Source organism: Dipodomys spectabilis, unplaced genomic scaffold (genome assembly GCF_019054845.1).
Source record: "Dipodomys spectabilis isolate Male_0828 unplaced genomic scaffold, ASM1905484v1 ptg000189l, whole genome shotgun sequence".
Classification (NCBI taxonomy): Eukaryota; Metazoa; Chordata; class Mammalia; order Rodentia; family Heteromyidae; genus Dipodomys; species Dipodomys spectabilis.
Genome location: NW_024870866.1, coordinates 157351 through 177903, shown reverse-complemented (window position 1 = coordinate 177903; position 20553 = coordinate 157351). Strand labels below are relative to the sequence as shown.

The 20553-nt window shown below is 34.4% G+C and overlaps 1 non-coding gene across 1 annotated transcript; it reads right to left on the bottom strand.

Moving 5' to 3' along the window:
- Nucleotides 1–1988: 1988 nt before the first annotated feature.
- LOC122121536 lies at nucleotides 1989–2095 on the bottom strand. The gene has a single exon (XR_006149963.1). It is a non-coding gene; the product is annotated as a U6 spliceosomal RNA (small nuclear RNA).
- Between the last annotated feature and the right edge of the window lie 18458 nt (nucleotides 2096–20553).

Sequence of the window (20553 nt, the reverse complement as noted above, 5' to 3'; positions counted from 1 at the left end):
TTAGACAAGTGGCAAAGGATTAATGGAATAAACATTCAGTTTACTTTCATATATCCAGTGTAATACACTTAACCCCTTATGGAAAATTAAATCTAACCGTAGAAACAATGTCAGAAATATTAAATAATCCTCAATACATGTAATCTGGCACACATACACCATCATCTACTCAGAAATTCAGTCTGTCTATAAATATTTATTTAGTACAAAATAATAAAAATTTAATTAATGAATATGACTTTTAAGTATCATCTGAAATACTCCTCACATATATAATTGTATAGCTGTCACCTAGACAGGAATTTAACATGCATGTAGAAATCAAATTTCCACAATATAAGCTAGAGAGGAGTCATATGCTCATGTACAGTATTGTGTGAATTTTACCACGGTGCTGAACCCTTCTGCCTAATACCAAGAGTCATGTGCAATAATTTATTATTTAACATTAAGAATACACTTTGAATTATTACATAATTATTACATAATTCACAGAATTGAAACAATAATGATATATTATTTGTTTAAATTCTAATGTTTCTCAATTTTACAATTCATGAAATATATTATTAAACTTATTAAACTTAGTTTCACTTTCTTCGTTGCCATAGATACTAAAATTTAAATTATATATTAAACATTAAACTTAAGAAATCCATAATAAGTAACTTATTATTAAAATAATATGCTATTAATCTGTGATTTAAGTTATAGTTCTAACAAATTATGAGGTAAAAAAGATTTGATAGAAGTATGGTTAATTTTTTTAAACTTACCAGCTTGTTATTTGTTTCCTAATTGTGTCATTTGTTATTCTTGTTCCAAGTCATCTGTTCCTCTTCATTGTTTAGTGTTCTATTTTATCGCTATTGGTTTACTGATTGTGCATTTTTCCGCTCTTCTTAGTGACTGACATGAGGCTGAAAATTTGTTTGCTAGTTTATTCCTCCTATGTTAAAGCAAAATTACTGCTCTCCACAGCTGTTCTACTCTTCTTTGTATAGTACAGTATTTCCCCCACTCCCATCTCTTGTGTTACTGCTCTCATGTATTTTATTTTTTTATTTAAATGTTTTTCCCACCATCCCTTCCCTCACACCTCCACAATACACTCCCCAAGCCCTCCACCCCTCACTACCCCCTGCCCTCCTAAATTGTGAAGTTTGTTTTTCAACATAGTGTCTTGTGCATCTCATTGTTACAATGGGTCAACCTGCATCTCTATCTAAGCATTTTGTTTTTTCTCTTTCCCTCCCCAAATTAGCGAAGTAGATATACAAGATGCAGGAGCACCAACATTGAATACAGTGAAAACAAGGGTTATACTATGAGGGAGGATTATATAAAAAAAAGGAAAAAAATCACATTGTACATTATAAATACATTAGAAACAACAGCAAGAAAGAAAAAACAACTTACGTTCTTATCTTGGGGTTCATTTATCTTAATATCATCTTATCTAGTCCTATGCACATAGCTTATGATCTTTTCTGCTTATCCCAGACATATATTAATTATTGCAAATAAGGGATACCATGGGAAATATGTTCTTTGAGACTTAGCTTACTTCATTTAATATAATTTTTTCCAAGTATTTCCATTTCCTAACAAATTGGGTGATGCCATTATTTCTGATGTAGGCATACAATTCATGTACACACACGCATGCACACACACACACACACACACAAACACACACATTTTCTGGATCCATTAATCTACTGAGGGGAATCGAGTTTGGTTCCATATCTTAGCTATGTTAAATGATGCTGCAATAAACATAGTTGTGCTGGTAGTTTTAATATGGTCTTGCGTGTGGTGATTTGGGTGAATGCACAAAAGTGGGATTGCTAGGTTATAGGAGAGCTCTATATGGACTCTTTTGAGGAACCTCCACACTAATTTTCAAAGTGGTTGGACAAGTTTACCCTCCCACAAATAATGCAGTAGGGTTCCCTTCTGGCCACATCGCCTCCAGCTGTTGTTGTAAAAATGTAATGCTTCAGTAATTTGCATTTGTAATCCTTGCACTGCTGCCATGCTAATGTTGTCTATATTGTTCCAATTTTAGTGTATGTCCTGCCAAATTGAGCACAGAACAGTTTTTTTTTTTAATCTCTAAAGTGCAACTGATTTTCTTAAACTAGACAATTAAAGAAAAAGTAAGTTCAAAAGAATTGTCGTGAAATTTTAGAATCATGTATTTCTTCCATAAGCACACAATTAAGAATAAAGTCAAGATTAACCTGTCCACAACAAAATAATTCCAGATATTTGTTGTTCAAGAAATTGTAGGAGGAGGAATTCAATTATTGTATACAAGGCACCTGCCATAATGAACACTGCAGCAAGTGTAAAGATTTGTTAAAGTTTTACTGCTTAAACATTTAATTTTGAGAATTTGCTTATATATGCCAAAATGAAGTCTGGCAGGTGAAAATACTTTTCCATAAACTATTTAAGATTTATATTAGCAGACATATACTACTAAATATATACATTTCAGAGTTTATAGAAACTTTACTGAGAAGTTGCAAAGTCTTTGTCTAAAGAAGCAGAATGAAGAGTTAAGACTTTGTTAATTACACAGTTTCTGTTAAAACTTTAGGGCTTCCATACTTTTTATGTTAGCGAAGAACAAATGATGATATAAGCCATGTACAAACGATAAAATGAGCCATATATACTAATCATCGCCTACTCATCGCCTATAAAACTCTTGTTGAACATCATAAACTTAGCCAGTTTTAAATGTACAGGAATACGAGAAAATAGTAAAAATCTAATATGTAATACACTTCAAGTCCTGGAAACACTGGTAATTTTTTTTACTTTATTAATCATTAATATTTAATTATTGGTTTTCTTTATTTGTAGCATTCTTTTTCTTGTACTATAATACAACGTTTTAAGTCATCATTAAGAGGTACTTTGAGGATGTTAATGGGATTGTCACAGCATTTTTTTATAGATGCACATGAATTTACAAAGAACAAAATTAAAACAAAATATTGATTAAAAATTTTATCAAGCGATACCACTTGATGCACAGTATCACTTCCATCTTTTTCTGCTTATGTGGTGCTGAGTAATCAAACCCAGGGCCTCATGCATTCAAAGCAAGCACTCTACCACTATGCCACCTTCCCAGCACCTGAGATACTGTGTTTTAAAAAATCATCTAAACAACATTTGTTTTCTACTTTGGGTTATATAATGAAATATATGAATATCATTTTATATTTTTGTGAATTGTCATATTTCTAAATTTTTATTAACCAAAGCTACTTTATTCTTTTCAAAGTCATGAAATATCTCTGAGAGTTTACTTCTGTGAAGATTGTTTTAGCATTTATAATTTGTTCTGAGTCATTTTTATGTTTTATCAAAATTACTTTATATTTTATGTTGATGGGTTATCATACATCAAATACATTCAAACGTACATGTAGAATCTAAGGATAGCAGTATGAGTATTCTCATACAGCTCTTGTTTATCTGTTATGCACTTTCAGTATTATGATTTTTCTCTCTCTCTTTCACTCTCATTTTCTCTCTTTCTCTTTCATGTTGCATGTCTGCTACTTAGAATTTCTGCTAGTCTACTATTATCTTTCAGGTTCCACTGGTTTTGTAGGAACATGATAGGGACCATCAGTTACCCTTGCATTCTTTAAGAGTTATAACAGTGACGTTATATTATTCTCTGTCATTCTAAATGGCAAAACAACAGATCTAGGAATTCCTTTTCTCTTTTACCACAATTATAAATTTTATCTCATAGGAAACATTGGGATGAATATGATACTTTTAACCTGTGACCTAAAAGTTCTTTTTCTTTTACAAACAACCTTTTTATTTTATTATCAGTAAGTAACTACATGTAATGAAAACAAAGCTGTCCTATGGAAAATAGACTGAAGTTGTTCACAGGGATGAGAAACAAGGTAATGGGGGAAATGAGTACAAAGTGATACACATTATATACCACAGAACCTCAGAGCAGTTTATCATGTACACTTTGTGAGAATGACAATGTGCTGGGAACTGTAGGTTAAATCACTGAACACCTGATATATGTGTGTGTGTGCATATATATATATATATATATTAGTGTGTGCACATATATTTTAAATGCATAGTTATTTATATATACATATATGTGTATAAGTCCTTATATGTGTACACATGTATGTTACTATACACACAAATGCACACATACTTATACCCACGTGTACATGAACACATGGAGAAAGACACATAGTTACAGCCAACACAAGTTTCACTAGTTGTTGAATTTGCCTTAGACGGAATGCTTAGAACCAAATATGTTGAAGATATATTGGTCTCTAAGAGAAATTTTGTCCTTCGTCTTATCTCTTAAAACTGGTAGGTTTTAAGAGATAAGATTCGACTTCAAATGTTTTCTTCTTTCTTGAGATTGCTTAGAACATATTCATAAGATGATTTTTTGTTCATTTGAATGTCCCTCCCCCCTGCTTTCACTGTATTTGATGTTTGTAAAATTTCTGGAGGGAAAGGGCAAAAACAAATCTTATAAATAGGGATACAGGTGGACCCATTGCAACAATGAGATGTACAAGTCGTTGTTTCGAAAAACAAACTTTACAACTATGGTGGGGGGGGGGGGATTGGGTGGAGGGAGGTGGAAGGAGTATGGGAAGGGATGAGAAGTTGAAACAAAGAGGAGGCAACAATACTTGATAAGAAATGTACTCATTATATTGCCCATGTAATTGTAACTCCTCTGTACGGTATTCTACCAATTTTTTTTTTAAAGCTCCAATCAAAGAAAAAAAAGAAAACCATACATTTTTAGAGATCATTGTCATCAGAAATATATACATATATCTAAATTTATGTGTAGAACAGTATACAATATAGTGAAACAAATATCATAAAACATAATTAAAAATTTAAAAACACATAAAACAAGTGCCAGTGACTCACGCCTATAATTCGAGCTATTCTGGGTAATGAGATCTTAGAATTTTGTTGAAACTAGCCTAGACAGAAAAGTACTTGTTAGATTCTTTCTCCAATTAACCACTAAAAACAGGAATTAGCTCTGTGCTTCAAGTTGTAGAGTGCTGGCTTTGAGCACTAAAAGGCTGAGGGACAATGCCAACAATTACAAACACTAACAACAAAAACAACAAAATATAGCACATTAATTTCACAAAACATCTTTTAACTGCTATGAACATTTCTTAGAAACATGAATACATGCACCTGGAAAATGTTAAGTAAAAATTATAGAATATTTGGTGCTGGGAAAGTGGCTCAGTGCTAGAGAGCTTGCCTTGCATGCATGAGGCCCTGGGTTTGATTCCTCAGCACCACATTAGCAAAAAGAAAAAAGCCCAAATTGGTGCTGTGGCACAAGTTGTAGAGCACTAGTCTTGAGCTGAAGAGCTGAGGAACAGCGCCCAGGCCCAGAGTTCAGGCCCGACGACCGGACCCCCCCCCCAAAAAAAAAGAAAGTATAGAATATTTACGTCTATGTTAAAGACATGAATATTTAGATTGTTTAAGATATTTAGATAATGATTAGAAATTAAGAATAATGATAATATATTGAGACTGGTCTTTTATTCTATTTTACAATAGTAAGAAATGATATTTTAATGATTATATAAAATTACTCTTGTTTGGTATTGGAATTATAATAAGTGATAACCATTTTTAACTGATTTCCATAGGAAAGGATCATTTTCTTAACAGTATCAATTCTTCTGTAATTTCACAACAATTAAGAAAATTATTCCAAGGCTGGTTTGCTCTAAGACTGTAATTTTTTTCTTGTTCTAGTTTTCATATGTTGGTAGAAATTAAAATTCCAAAAATTCAATGGATGTTGGCAATCAGGAACATCTTCATAGATACCAAATTTGGAGTCGATTGAGTGGAATTGTTTTATTTAATATTTTCACAAATAAATCGAGATGATTGTCTATTTTGTTTCTTTTCACTGCTATTGCCTCTTAACCTGAGAATACTTTTTCTTCCTAGCAAAGTAGAGAAAAGCAATTGGATTGAACAAGTAACATATGGCTTTCATAAAATGCAGATGCATAGATTTGGGTCTTCTGTCATTTGCTAAAAGTTTCTTCCAGAAAAGGTTATCAATTACTCATAAGTGATGCATAATTCCTAGATATTCCATTTATCACATACACTTTTTGATTGAGTTATCTCTGCATAAACTCAAAACAATAGACCAAAAAATAAACAGAAATATCATCTTTTTTTAAAAGCTGTAGTTTTTTTTAGCCAACTCCGAAAATATCTTTTCAGATATTCTGCAATTTGTGTAAAGTATTTTTAACAATAGTTTTTATTTTTGCTCTCATATAATTTATATGCAATGTATTATCTCCTTTTACTGTATACATTTTAGTGCTTTGGAAGTGAATTGTACAATCACAGGTTTTCCAAGCCTAATTTTCACAAACTTGCATTTCTTCAAATAGAAATATTGTAAATTTTAGAACAGACATTAAAATAGATATAAAATTCAGTTACAGGAATTTTTGCAGAGTACATCCTCTATAGTGTGTCTTTTGAAAGTTTGTTTTGGGGGATTATTTCCAGGGTCTCACACATACTATTCAAGTGCACTGTCAATGAACTACATTCCCAGTCCAAACAAGTGATTTTACTTCTCTTTAATACATACATAGAAGTGTGATGGCTGGATCATCCAATTCTCTTTCACCTTTTGAAGACTCGAAAATTTGCTGCTTAAAATGATTGCAGTATTATACAAATCATTCTGATATGTGGAGTATATCAATTTCTCCACAAATGCATTACTATATTTTTGTCATTTTTTATATGATGATCATACTAGTGAGTTTTTTATATTTGTTCTTAGATCCTAATGAGGAGCTTAATTCATGTGCTCCTCCTATTTACTATTAACTTACATATGTTTTTTAAAAGCTATCCTGCAGGGAAAAACTTATATAGTGCTGGAAGGTGTAAAAGTACTTAAGACTCAGGACCATTGTAGTATTAACATTGTAGCATTGAAAAATACGTGTCCTCTATCTGTTGGATATGTTTTCACTTATTTCATAGAATTATGAAAGGTTATCAGTTGATATTAACCAGTTTATTATTGCTTTTCTTTAGCAACTAATACTTTCCGTGTCAAATTTTTAGAAACCTTTACTGATTTAATGTCATGAATGTTTATAGGTTTTTACATCTCACATTTAGTTTGATAACCACTTTTTATTTTAAATTTTTGTATAAGGTTTGATGTAGTAGTCTAAAATCATTCTTTAAATCTATGGAGGCAATAGTGCCAATAAACCTATTTAAGATTCTATTTTTATTTCATAAAGTCATGGCATCCTTTTCAAAATCTATTGACCATAAAACTAAGAATTTATTTCTAATAAATCTGTTACACTTTTCTATGTGTCTGTTCTTATAGTAGAGATATGTTGTCTTCACTACTGAACATGGTAATAAGATTCAAATCTTATATGAGGGCTCAAGCTACACCATTTTACAAGATTGTTCTGACTGACCTGTATTCTTTGAATTTACATATGAGTTTATTGAGCAGGTGGACCAATATTCTACAGAGATATCTAGATGTTTGATAGTCACTCATATTGTGTAGCTTGTGAAACACAAGATCCCAGATATTATATACAGAAAAATGTCTTTAGGCAATGCTTCAAGCAACTAAAACTAATTTAGGAATGAATTCAGATTTAGATAAGACTATAGCCTAAAAAATCTGAATGATAAAGACTTGAGCTGTAAGACATAGGGGAGTGAGAGGGGAAAGAATGATGGGCCACATAGGATCTGTATGTCATTGGTATTGTGTTTCAAAAATCAAAAAGACTTCAGAGAAAAGAAGGAGGAAAATATTCAAAGTGACCTAAATCAAGGTTCTTTTGAATACACATAATAGTGTGTACTGAGAATCAGAGAAGGTGGGAAAAATAAAATAGAAAGTAAAACATTCTTTAGACCTCTTATAATGTAATGAAATTGTAATAGGAATATGATAATTAATTTCCTAATAAATAAGAGAAAGAATAGGTAAACTCTGAAGGCAAATACAATGAAGAGAGAAAATAAGCAAAGTAAAACCTTTATCAATAACAAACACAAGAGTATCGAAAAGGAAAGGCAGTGGAAATATTCTAAATAACAATAAAATAACATTAAAAATTGCTAACGTGAATATAATATAGTACACATTTTATTATACATAATTTTGAAAAAACATACTAGCAATGAAAATTTAAAAGTCATAATTAAAAAACTTTGTGCATTATAACTATACGATATTGTTCAGTGGTAAAACATTGGCCTAGCATATGTGAAACAATGGTATGATCTCCCAAGCATTACAAAGTACACAGAAAGCACATACACAAAAATACCACATAAACACACACACATACACACTACATACACACATTTGGAATATTGATATTATCATATTAAATACAGGAAATTATCACAAATAGTAAAAGTAGGTTAATATATGAAATCATAATATTGCTTATACTATTTAAAAGTTTAGTAGAAATAAAATAATCACAATATACTTGGATTCAGATGGATTAAGTAAATTGAAAATTAAGAAATAGAAGACATGAGAATTTTGCAAACAAGTTTTAAATAATAAACATTGTGAAACATATATCCTTTTGACAAAAGATTGATGTTACTGGTGTTTTAACTCAAGATTTAGAATATTATATCCAGGCACTCTATATCCTGCTATGGATGGATATATTGCTAATCCTTTTACTCTGGATATTTTTATAAAAAGGTCTCTTAGTTTCTCAGGCTTTCCCGAATTACAAACCCTTTTTGCAGTTCCTACCATAGCTAGAAAATGGAAGCCACAAATCACCATGCCCAGTTCAAACATTTTTAATTCAAGTACAAATATTTACAAAAGAGTGACCAGGTAATGAAGCCTTTCTTAATAAAGTATGTGCTTCTTGAAAATACAGTAACTATTTGTTACCTGGAACAATGTGTTTATAACTATAAGAACATAGATTTATTTAAATTCAACAACCATATAAAAATAGGAAAACAATTTTAAATATTCACATATGAAATATTTTAAAAGCAAAATATATGTGTCTGAATAATTTACATGTGTAAAAGTCACGCAAAAGTAAATCAACTAATCCTACAACTCTTAAAAAATTACATTAAAGAAACAAAAGAAAATAAGTAATTATTTTCAAAATTTGACATTTAGAAAATGAAATGAAGTGCACACTTACTTGACTTAAGTAACTGTAAACCCTCTGTATATAAATTTTTATAATAAAAACCGCATGAACAAAGAAGCAAAAGTACCCATTGATCAATAGCAACAGCAACAGCATCAGAAGTTGTTTGAGTGTACAACAAAAATCGATGAGGGGGTATCAATGTTCCTTCCATAAGAATTGTACTCATTACCTTACTTAAGTAACTGTAAGCCCTCTGTACATTACCTTTACAATAAAATTAAATAGAAATTAAAAATAAACCAAATAATACACCTATTAAAAATTCTTAGAAGATATTGGTTAAAAACGTTGTAGGAAACTGCCCCAAGTATTCAAAGAATATACTTCGATGATAATATTTAAATACTTAAATTTCATCAGAGAAGAAAAAATTTAAAAACTTTTACAAAGAAAAGTAATAAATCAGAATATATTACTATAATAAACATTATATGAATTTTCAGTGGTAGTCAAATATTTAAGAAATGAGGCAATATACCATTCGTTTGCACTTAATTAGTGAAAAAGAATTTTCTAGGTCTTTTAAATATATCATAAGTTTAATGAAGAAACTATTCTGTCACATTATATGATAATGAGATAAAGATGATATTAGAGCAAAGAACAGATTGTACAAAGTTTTTGGATGTAAATGTATATGCTTATTTTGATTGTGATAAATTGTGGGGATTTCCACTTGGGATATTGTTCTTGCTAGGATGGCACCATATCAGTGGTTAATTTTAATATAGGGGTTTCCTTTCCACAAGAACATGCACCTTATCTGTCCTTTGAGCCTTCTCATCATCAATAGCATCAGAATTGCACATCATCTTGTCTAGCTTCCTACCTTGGCTGGCCTGGATCCTGCAGTCCTTTAATCTTAGTCTCTAGGATAGTACAGGATGGTGGAAATGATCCAATGCACCCAGTTATAGATTGAGAAGGAAGGCCACTAAAATTTGGCCTGGGTTCTGTTCTCAAGCCTCCTCAGTAGTTAAGAGTACAGATGGGAACTTCTGGTGCAGAGCAGTAACAGTATTTTTAAAGAAATTAGACACATATATGACTTAGGCTTGTGATTATCGCAGGGAAAGAATAGAAGAGCAGTGAAGCATACAGGACAGGTTTAACTAGCTACTAAGAGGCTGAATCAGCTTAGCTAGCTACTTGAGAGGCTGAGATCTGAAGACCACTGTTCAAAGCCTTTCCAATCATGAAAATACATGCAATTATCTCCAAAAAACCAGAAGTGCAGCAGTGGCTCAAGTGGTAGAGCACTATCCTTGGTCACAGAATCCTAGGGATAGTGCTCAGGCACTATCAGCCGCAGGAATGATGAATGCATGCATGAGCACATGCACATGTGCGTGTGTGTACATGACAAGTGTGCATACACACACATACACACAAATATGTATTTCAATACAGAGTTCTTTATTTCTTACCTTGCTGTACTTTATTTACCTGTACTAGTTCACAAACTGACAAATTCAGCTAAGCACCTATTTACTACAACTCATTATGCTTTTATTTGACCCAAAAGTAAATTATTCAGGAGGTCAATTCATCTCCCTCAACTCTGTAGTGTTAGATGATTGTTTAGGTTCTTCCTATCAATATGATTTTGTGAAATCTTGCATAAAGCAGCATATTTCTTTCATGAGAAAGAATCCACTGTCAAACAATTAATAATAGGTTTTTCTCCTCCAGGCAAACATCTGTAGTTTTATTATCTTCATATAATTCATGATCTGTCTGTGTATGCCAAAGACAACTGTGAAAATAAAAAGACTCTTCTCAGCACTTAGCATATGTACACCATTCATAGATATGAAGGTGTTTAAATATTACTGAAATTGCTTTGGACTAAGTAATGTTCACCTTCACTATCTTGAGAAAGCACAATTGGTTTCTCAGCACTTTAGGTAAGAACATGAGTGGAAGAAACAAAAAAAAAAGAGAGGAGCAACTCAACACATACTTTCAAATGAAAGAAAACAACAACAAAAAAAACACAAATTAATTCAGTATTCAAGAACCTGCAGGAAATGCACAGATATTTTAAAAATCAGCTATTATAAGCTTATGAAAATCCTGACTATATGGGAGTGTACTGTTGTGAGGATAGTGGTTAAAGTCCAGACTGGCAGAACAATCTGTACACAATTCCAGGCAACTGTTATTCTAAATTCCAGGAAAAATAACACCAAGTGGACTGAGCCCAGGATCATACACAAGTAAGAATCCAGATCCTATCTGAAAATTAATCAGGATAATTTTTGTCTGGGAGCATGACAAAATGATACGAACACCCATTTAGGAGAAACAAGACACTCAATTCAAACTCTAATATTATGGGTATTAAAGAAAAAAGCTATGGCTTTAAATAATTGGAATAATTGTAACATTTGAGTATTTGAGTGGAGAAAAATCCATGAGAGAGATAGAATGAACCCATGTTGCAATGTTTTCTACTTAAGTGATAATGTTATGTGGTACTCCAGACATAACAGTGTTACCTTGTAAATGAGCATGGATCTACATTTGGGTGATGGAAATACTCGATTACCCAGGGATAAATTAAATAGACTTTTTTAGGTAGATTGTAGTTCTTGGACTAAGAGCCTGGGTAATGTCCCTGAATTTTTTCTCTCAAGGCTACCACTCTACTACTTTGAGCCACAGTTCCAATTCTGATTTTCTGTTGGTTGTTTGGAGAAAAGAGGCTCTTTCCCAGGATGGCTTCAAACTATGATCACCAGATCTCAGCTTCCCAAGTAACCAGGATTCCAGGCATAAGTCATCTATGTTTTTAATAATTTAGTAAATTGTACAGTTAAGAAGTTATAAATTATCATTATGTCCTGTATATGTGTGTATGTATATATCAATGCATACAGATAGAAATATTTTAACATCTACTATTGCATCTATAGTAGATTTATGAAATCATCCTTCGATATAAAATAAAATGGAAACAAAAGTTAATGAGGAGCAAAAAAAAGGGAATTGTCACATGTTTCTTATTGAATGGAATATGTATTGCGAGAATCAGTTTGGAGAAACCACCTTTACTTTAACAAAATGGATAATAATTATTAATTCCAATCCATTTATTTGCTCGTATTGTGCATCCTCACACATGAGTGTCAAAATCAAACCACACTTTTTGCCTTTATATTTATATCACCTGTTATAATTTAGGGGAGAGATGAAGCAATCAAATAAAGATTAAAATAATAGTGAGGCTATGAGTTAGAGCTGAAAAAGATTTTAAATATGATAATAGGTAATTAAATTACATATTTCTTACTTTATTGTCATTTCCCTCATTCCCACATTAGTAAAGTACATAGCAGGTTCTCACTAAATAATTATGAAAAAATGTTTTGAAAAAATATGGGCACCGTGTGGTTTTACCTTATTGAGATCATTAGGAGGAGTTAATTTGTTTTTGAGGACTTGCAAAACTTTGTGATAGAGATGAAGGGAGTGATGTGCTTATTCTGTAAACTTGGCTAGACGATTGCTCCCAGAAAGATAGTGATGAATTTTTCCAAAAGGTTACAGTAAAATCACTTTCACAAATATGTTCACTGTTGCACTATTCACCATAGCCAAGTTATGGAAACAACCCAGATGTCCTTTGGGGAGGAATGGTTGGAGAATGTTTGGCACATATACACAATTGGATTGCACCCATCCATTATGAAGACTGTTACATCATTTGCGAAGAAATGGATAGATCTAAAAATATGTTAAGTAAACTACGTCAGAGCCAGACACACAAAGGACCCACTTCTTTTGTGTATTTGGTAGCTAGAACTTTATGCAAGTTTACACAACAGTATTATCCAAACCATGCTATTTGCAGAGAAGTTAAAAGGTGTAATTTCTTATAAAATTGAACTTTTAATCCTATAAAATGAATACCAGAAAACTATCACTTGGAAGATGTGAGGGGAAGTCAAAGGGAAGGAATGAAGAGAGCTATGGAGGAAGAGAGTTAAGGCATAATATTCAATGCAGATAGCAGGAAACTAAAAAAAAAAAAAGTGGGGTGAGGTTTGGAAGGGTGTGGGAAAGTTATGTAAAGATCCATTGTACTTACAAACTGATTTGCTGAATGGAAATTCCTTCGTACAACTATTTAATAAAATATAATTAAAAACAATGGGGATATCTGCTCTTAAACTTTGTGCTCTTAAACCATGAATCAGTATAATAATTTCCTCCTCAGATATTTTCTTTGCAGGTGTTTTTCTCATAATGACAGAAAAGTGAACAACGCAATGAATATTAATACAGTACATTGCATATCCTAAATAGACACAATATAAAAATCATAGTAAAAATATTAGAATTCATCACATGATAAAATAACAGGTAGAAAGTATTAAATACTGCTTGTTTTTCCAAGCACTTTACCTATGGTATCTAATTTAGTCCTCACAATAATCCCATAAAGTGGAACTACTTCTATTTTTAATTCTAAGATGATGATATTGAAGACTTCTGAGTTGGAATTACTAGTACAAGATTGCACACATGGTAAGTGTTAGCTTGAGGCCCATTCCCACCATATCAAATAACCTCATTCTATTTTATGACTAAAATATCAGCACTCAGACTACTAATTCTAAGAAAATTTCCCAAATTTGTTGTGCACACTCTAATAATATTTCAGTTTAACTTTGTTAGGAAATAGGTAACTAAGGTGGGTGCTGGTGGCTCACGTCTGAAATCCTACCTGCTCAAGAGGCTGAGATCTGAGGATCATGGTTCAAATCCAGCACACCCAGAAATGAACATGAGACTCTGCAGGGAGCCGGGACAAACGCCATTACAAGATGGCGCCCACGTCCTTTCTGCTTAGAGGTAAACAACTCCACATTAGGCAGTGCTTGGCGGGACTGCGGGTCCCTAGCTTTGCGCATGCGCCACCATTGTAAATCCTGAGCCAATCCCGTGGCACCTGGTGACGGTAGAAGGTTCATCCAATCCTGAAGCGACCCGTGTTCCAAACCCTATATAAGCGGCTGCATTTCCTTGCTCGCTCTCTTGCGGTCAAGCTCTCCCTTCAACTAAAAGGCTCTCCAATAAAGTGTGATCTGAGAAGACTCCTGGTGTGGTGGTCGTTCTTCCTCGCTGGCCGAGAAGGCGTTCGCCGCAAGTGGTGCCGAAACCCGGGACCTGCGCAAGAGGTCCAACAGGAGCCAGAACTCAACACACGGAGAGGAGACGTCGGTAAGTATCCCTAGGTATGCTGTTTTTTACTATGGACTATTGGTTGTTTGCATTGCTGCTTCCTTTGTGGTTTGTCTTTCTGGTGGTTCTCTGTGCCTGTCTGCGTTGTGGGGATGACCACAAAGAGGGGGTCTCAAGGAGACCCCTGTACCCTTCTTTGAAGGAATTTTCAAACCGGTTCTCAGCCCTACATGTGGAAGGGCAGGACCAAGAACGCAGTGATCCTGTGAGTGACTCAGAGGAAGAAATGTTAGAGGAGGAGGGAGAGCAGCTCGATCCAGCTGATAATGAAAGGAGCTGGCCCTCACCCGTCGGCCCCCCTCCCCCGCCGTACCCGCCGGCGGGGCGGAGTCACTTTATAAAAGGGAGCACCTGGTCTCGGCTGGCGGCCGCCTTTCCAGTTTTTGAAAATACTCTTTGGCAAATTGCTCAGCTTGGCTGTCAATGGAAGTATGAGGAACTATGTGTGACAAGCATTCAATATGATAATTTTACCCGAGCTGCAAATTTGTCTCAACAATTGTCAAGTTATCTTTTAGGTAATTGGACTGGCCAGTTTGATGAGATGCTGGAGCAGCTGCGGATTGCCATTGTGATTGTTAATTCAACGCGAATGGATCCCGGATTTGTGGAGGGGCTCCAGTCCTGGATTTCCTCCGCTGTTTCCTGGTTTAAGGAGTGGGTGGGAGTTGGAATGTTTTTAGCCTGCTGCTTGGGCGGATGCGTGGTCTGCCTATGGTTGGTCTGTCGCCTTCGAGCCCAAGCCAGTAGGGACAAAGTTGTTATTTCGCAAGCATTAGCCGCCTTGGAGAGTGGATCCTCACCCCAAATTTGGCTGTCGGCCCTGAGAGGTCATTAAGCCTTATCATTTCGCATAGCCCTAGCACCCCGAGGGATCTGGGGATCCCATTGCACCGGGACGGGTATGTGACTGATAACTTGGAACAGGGTGTAAGGCAAACGCACTGCACTTGGGCAAACGCACTGCACATGGGAATCACTTCCTGGCGTAAGCCCAAGAAGAGCACGTTGGGCTGCAAGTGGGTTGATGCCCAAGATCCCACCTCTGCAAAAAAGGCATCGGACGGGCCTGGTCGTCACTGGGGAAGGCGCCCCCCAGGCGAAGGCCAGTGCAAGGTCCTCTCTTTGAGACAGAGGCCCGACCTCTACTCTTACCTGTTACCAAAACAAAAAGGGGGAACTGCAGGGAGCCGGGACAAACGCCATTACAAGATGGCGCCCACGTCCTTTCTGCTTAGAGGTAAACAACTCCACATTAGGCAGTGCTTGGCGGGACTGCGGGTCCCTAGCTTTGCGCATGCGCCACCATTGTAAATCCTGAGCCAATCCCGTGGCACCTGGTGACGGTAGAAGGTTCATCCAATCCTGAAGCGACCCGTGTTCCAAACCCTATATAAGCGGCTGCATTTCCTTGCTCGCTCTCTTGCGCTCAAGCTCTCCCTTCAACTAAAAGGCTCTCCAATAAAGTGTGATCTGAGAAGACTCCTGGTGTGGTGGTCGTTCTTCCTCGCTGGCCGAGAAGGCGTTCGCCGCAAGACTCCTTTTTTTTTTCTTTTTCTTTTTTTTTTATTGTGAAAATACTGTAAAGAGGGGTTATAATTACATGGGCAAGATAGTGAGTACATTTCTTATCAAGCATTGTAGCCTCCTCCTTTGGACTCTTATCTCTAATAAACCACTAGTAAGCCAGAAGTGGGATTGTGGCTCAAGAGGTAGAGCACTCACCTTGAGTGGAAAAGCACAGGAACAGTGCCCAAGCCCAGAGTTCAAGACCCACGACTGACCAAAAAAAGAAAAAAAAAAGAAAAGAAAATAAGTAACTGTAATATGAAAACTCCATGATCATAATCAATTTATACCTCCCTGCTGAAAGGAACTGCTAAACCATAACATTCTTGATTTCTTGCTCAAAATAGTAGAAATCATATTCTATCCCGTGACTCAACTCTGCACTGCCTGCGTACCACATCTCTGTTTAACACAGTAATACTAAAAGAATGACCTGTCCAATTCCTGATGGAAATAGACTGCAGATCTTATGGACCAATCATTTCCACATTGTAGCTCACCTAAGTTGGTTACCATTAGAAGCATTTTGATTGCTTTTTATACCCAACATTTTGAGGGAAATATATTACTTTAAAATGTTCTTAAAGCAAGACTGATATGAAAATCACATTTGAACCCAGATAAATATTTTACTTTTCATATACCCCAGAATGCAGTCTGACGTATCATTAATGTTAGGAATGAGAGGTTAAAACTCATAGACACCAAGACTTACGTATGAATTAAAGGCTAACTTGTGAATACAATTGGTTTAAAAAGACATCAATACTACTGCATTTTTTCAAAATGTCTTATGATAATGATAATGATGATGATAAACTATTAACACTTGAAAATTACTTATTTTCTTGGGAGTAGGACACAAAACACAAGATTAATCCTAATCATTTTAAAGAACTTTATTTATACTACAATTCACTCTTAGAAGTATAAAGATTCTAAAACCAACTAAAGTACAGAGACACAAAGGAAATAATTTAACTGCATCATCAACATTCAAAGAACTGTGTTAATAGAAAACAAAGTTATACTAACAATCAGCTTACCAAATTCACTTACATTCTTTTATCCTATTTCATTTACATTCATAAAAATTGGGTTTTCATAAAATGATGCATAAAAAGCCTATGTACTTCCATTTTCAGATCTTAACAATATTTATTTTAGAAATGTCTTTAGCTCTACAGTCAATGAACTGAAATAATACAGAAACAGTCAAAGGCTTTTCAGAAATTGCAAGACTCTCTCTGGGATGTTATTTATATTGGAAAAGATATTTAAAAGCCTTATTAGTTAAGGTTGCAATAGTTAATCCCACAAAAGAGCCATTTGTGAAGATCCCATTGCATATACAAATCAACTTCAAATACATCCACAATCTGGAGATGACACATGATTTTTGCTTGTTTGTTTTTGAAAGAAATATCTAACAAGCATACCCATAATACTTATTTTCAGTCAATAAGATGGGATATTCAAATGTAATATGGGGTTTATTATCTCTTAGTGAGAATAGGTATGATCTTACTAAGTAACTTATTTTCAACAGAAATCCGGAAACAGTTTATCCACCTTGTGTTTCACAGGAATAACCAGAGAGTAATACTTTTTGGTCAAGTCAGTCAAACTCACTTCATGAGTGTATCTTAAATATATAAACAATTTAAGAGGTCAAATTCATATTTTGTACTGACAATCATCTTACAGAAATAACTTACTACTAATTATGTCTGTATCTTCTCACCTAACATGTAATAAGAGTTGAAAGCAGTCTCTTTTATCTAATTTAATGTTGTAAATGGTTTGATTATGATGATATTATTTGACAAATAAAAGGTACAGAAGGATGGTACCACTGAAATGAAATGACAGAACGCTGATAAAGAAAACATTGCAACGCAGTTAGCTCTTTTCAGCCTCAAACTGTCCACATTGGCAAGCAACATTGCAACAGCACACGCATACATATACACATACACACATGTGCGCTCATGTACACACACAATTACATGAATGCTAAATTCAGGGTTTATTGTACAAAAAAAGTTCAAAAAAATATTAGTGATTAGGACACATGATAACTTGCCTTATTACAAAATAATACATAATCCAGTCACCACGGGTGTTACATTTTACCTGCCTCTCCACATGTGACCAAATAATTTATTTATATTTAATTAATTAACTAATTAATTAATCCATTTTTGATGCTAATACTAGGGCTTGAACTCAGTGCCTGGCTCCCAGAATTTGTTATTTTTTTGTTTTAGTTTCTCAAGGACAACATTTTACTGCTTGTACCACAACTCCATTTCTAGCTTTTGCTAGTTACTTTCAAATCAGAATCGACTGGACTTTCCTTTTCTTTCTTTTGTTTGGGGGGGGGTCTGGTCGTGAAAACTGAACTCAGGAGTGTGCTGTCCCTCAGCTCTTCAGCTCAAGGCTAGTGCTCTAAAACTTGAGCCACAGCGCCACTTCCGGCTTTTTTTTTTCTTTTTTCTTATGTGATGCCAGGGAATCTAACCCAGGGCCTCATGCATGCACGGCAACAGCTCTACCACTGAGCCACCTTCTCAGCCCCTGGACTTTTTTTTTCTTGGTCTGGTTTCAAACCTCAATCCTCAGATTTTATCTTTGTGATTATCTAGGATTAAAGCCATGAGCCTTTAGTTTGGCTTCTATTTTTTCTTTTATGTTTATCTAATGAACATATTCAGACAATAATTTAAAACTTAGATTATAAAAGCAAGATGTACAGTGATGATATTGTCCTGTCAGAAATTCAAGTTAGTAATGTACATTTCTTCTTAAGGCCATACACAAAAAATACCATGATATAGAGTAAAAGAACACACTATTGAACGTATGAGCTTTAAGAGCTTTTTAATAGAGCCATTATTTATTGTTACCCAACATTAGAAAACATGTATAATGCAGTAGTAAAATCAAAGTCCTTTGCATGACTACTTAAGTTCCTTGCTTTTTTTTAGACACTTGTTTTCATCTAAAAAAGTAGGCCTGTCTATTGTCTTCATGTGATTTTGATGATTGAAGGTGCTTAATTAGAATCAAAATGTATTAGTAGTCCTTTGCTATTTAGTGTCACTTTTTCTTTTTAGAGAATATGATGATCAAAACAATAGTTCAGAATCAGCAAGCAATAGTTCAGAATCATGCTTCCAGTGCAAGCAGTTAATCCTCAATGCCATTTTCCACAAAGTTTTGTCACAGATACAATCGGCCTGCCTTTTCTAGCTGCTTTCCTAGCCTGGACCTATTCCTTCACTGCACAGAAAAAGTGCGATTCAACTGATTTCAGTCAGACCTATTACTAGAATTATCAAGGATTTAGATTCTTATCTGTAATTTGGTCAAAGCTGTGTCTCTTTATGTAGGATACTAAAAATGTATTTACTAATTTCAAGTAAATACATAAATTCTATTCCCATCTATTTAAAAAAATAAAATTTTGTTTGCTCAATTAATTGATCAGAGGCATGGATTTTGGGGTAGCTATGTCATTGCACATCTTTCTCTCTCTTCCTCTCTCTCTTTCATGGTTCTCATAGATAATATGATTGCTACATAATTATCCTAATTTATTTTGCTTTTATATTTTTGGTTTCCTCATTTCACTTCCTGCTCTGTCATTTGCCTTTTATATAGGAGGCATTATTTCATATTTTCTAATTCCTTGAATAAGCGGCACATGAAGATACCAATGGTCCTCATTTTGAGTCTGTACATTTGAATCTTTCCTCTGCTTTCCCTAAATTCCTTACTCTCCTGTTAGAATAATTTTGAGTAATAAAAATGGAAAAAGAGAAAATAAATCATGGTGAAAAAAAACAGTTACAGAAAATTCACTGGATATTTCTGAACAGTTCAACCTACGTGAACTATTAGGGAAATACATTGACACCTCATTCACACTGGCACTCAAAGTCTCTGGTTCAGCAATTCTAATGAAGATGAGGAACAATATGAAAAAGTGAGGAATGGTATCAATTGGAAGAAAACATGGAGAAGGGTCCAAGCAAATTTCTTCTTTGGACTGCTGAAAATAATCGGCTTACTACAGTGTGAGACTATTTTCCTAAATGGCCACTCATGTGAATACTAGGAATGACGATGAATATACCCCACTTCATCGGGAAGCCTACAGTGGACAGTTAGACATGGTCCATGAGTTGATTGCTCAAGTGGAACATGCAGTAACTGTAGATGGCTGGACACCCCTGCACAGTGCATATATCTGGAATAATACTAGAGTAGCTTCTTTTTTACTTCATCATGATGTAGCTACCAATGCCAAAACTAAAGGCCTCTTGATCCACTTGCATAATCTGGATCTCCTTTTGTTGAACCCTTATGTCAATCCAGGCCTGACGAACAACTTGGAAGAAACTGCATTTGATGTTGC